Consider the following 2,280-nt stretch of genomic DNA (forward strand, 5'->3'; position numbering starts at 1 on the left):
ACATGAGATGCCTCTGCTGTTGTGTAACAGGTTGGTTTAAATATCTGGGTTTAGTAGCAAATGGCAGTGAGCATTATAAAAGTCTTTAAAAAGTATTCCATCTCCTCTGGTTGTCATAGCTGCCTTGCTGCATAAATATTTATCAGATTGTTTAGTTTCCAGTCCATTTCAGTGGAGACAAGAATTCAGAGCTGTTTGCTGGTTTCACAGTCCCTTGGAATAGAAAAACCAGCATGCTGAGCTCAGGGAAGAAGCTGCAGCTGTCACTGGCAGTGCTGTGAAGGCTGCACTCCTCCCTTCCAGCTCACTGAATCCTGGCCAGGCAGGTGCTCAGCAAGTCTGAGCACCTCTGGGACTTGGCTGTGGGAAACCTGGGATTGAGCCAGTGAGGAATCCGGTGTGAGTGAGTGTGGGGTGTGCAGGGAGCCAGACGAGGACCCACTGGGTCACTGGAGCTGCCACTGTGAAGGAACTTTGGTCCTAGCAGGGACAGTCTGGGGTGGTGCCACTGTGACCCCAGGAGGGACATCTGAAGGGATTCTCCTTAACTGGAGGATGGATCCATTTAGTGTAAATTCTCTGCTTAATAGTGAGCTTAAATCAGTTCACCAGACCTAATTTGGGTCTCCGAGACACTGCTTTCAGCTCTCCAATGCACAGTGTGCTGCCTGTTTAACTAAGAAATACCTTTAAATCCAGGTCTCAAATGCCACAGAAAATTCTTCTGGAGTTTTGGAGATCCATGCTGCATCACAGCAGTGGGGGACTCTAAACTATGCCACAAACCCAAAGGGATCCATCCTGCCTGCAGCATCTCCTTGGAGCCTGCCGGGCTGGCTTTAATTACTGCTCAGTTCTGACTTGCACACACACATAAACATGCAAAGGTGTCACACTGTACCTGGTGAGAGCAGCCAGCTTCTACAGCCATAGAAGGCAGCAAGCACTAAATGTGGGTTTGCCAACAGCCAGAATTTTGAATTTTTTCCTTGGAGATACTCAGTTTGATTTCTTTTATGCTACAGACAGCACTGAAGAGCCAGGATCAGAGAAGTTTCAGACTCTGCTGATAGTATTCATCTCTTCCTGCACATTTTTACACAGTACATTTTATTCCAGGCTTAGTATTTACCAAAGGGTTTAAGTAGGGCAAGAATTCCTCTCCTAGCTGAATCAGACTGTAATTAGCTGCATTTCCAGTGACTGTTCCCAGTAGTAATTTGTGTGCAATCACACCTTTGCAGGTGTTTGCTGGTGCAGATGCAGATGGTCCAGGTTGTTTTACCTGGCTAAATGATCCTTTACAGTTCAGTAGCCCTTCGAGGGTGACTGTGGCTTATAAATCTTTTTAAACCAGCAAAAGTTGACATGAAAAAAAATAAATAGAGCTGCTCATTCCTCCCCCATTCTTATCTTTTCATTGATCCCTGTTTTTTTTTCAGCTCAGAGAGCCTGTGCTCATCCCTGGATGTGCACAGATGGCTCCAGAGGGTGGCATTGCAGCAGCAGATTCCCATTTAAACATCACTGTGGAAGCTCCAGGGTGTGCTGGACACTGGTTCTGTACTGCAGAGTCCTCCCTGCTTCAGAGAGCACGAATGGATTGTCCAGGGCAGGAGGTCACAAACTTCCCCCCCTTTTCCCCAGCCGGTGTTTTATGTCCTTTTCCCCCCTAATCTGGTAACTCCTTAACCATTTGGGGAGATGCAGCTGTGCAGGGCACAAGGGAATTGCAGTGTGAAATGGAGAATGGGTCCAGGGAGAGGGTGATTCTAAACCAACCACCTGGCATTGATGGGACTGTGGCTGCAGGGAGCCTGCCCTGGGAAAAGCATCCTTGCTGAGAAGAGTCTGGGAATAGGGCAGGGCACAGAAGGTCTCAGCTGAGCCCCAGAGCCCCGGAGCCCCTTCTGCCACCTCTCACCCAGAGGCACCTGCAGCAGGAGCAGGGATTCTCCAGCAGCTCTCCACTGAGGGTGCACCTCCCAACAGACAGTGGGAAGAGCTTTGCTCCCACTGTTGTGGCTGCACTGAGTATTTGGGACAGGCAGGAAAGGAAGAGGGGCTGACCTGGCCACTAACACTTAGAAGTAGTCACAGTAATCATAAATCAAGGTAATTGGAAGAGGGCTGAAGCTCATTAGAGGATTGGGCAGAAGCTTTTGTCAAGCAGTGCACTGGAACTAGGGGAGGAAATTCCACAGTCGTCCCTGAGCTGAGTCAAGTGTGGCCCCAACGAGGTATTGCAAGTCCCATAAATGCTCCCACGTGCTTGTACCA

The sequence above is a fragment of the Oenanthe melanoleuca genome, chromosome 4A, assembly GCF_029582105.1.
Source record: "Oenanthe melanoleuca isolate GR-GAL-2019-014 chromosome 4A, OMel1.0, whole genome shotgun sequence".
Lineage (NCBI taxonomy): Eukaryota > Metazoa > Chordata > Aves > Passeriformes > Muscicapidae > Oenanthe > Oenanthe melanoleuca.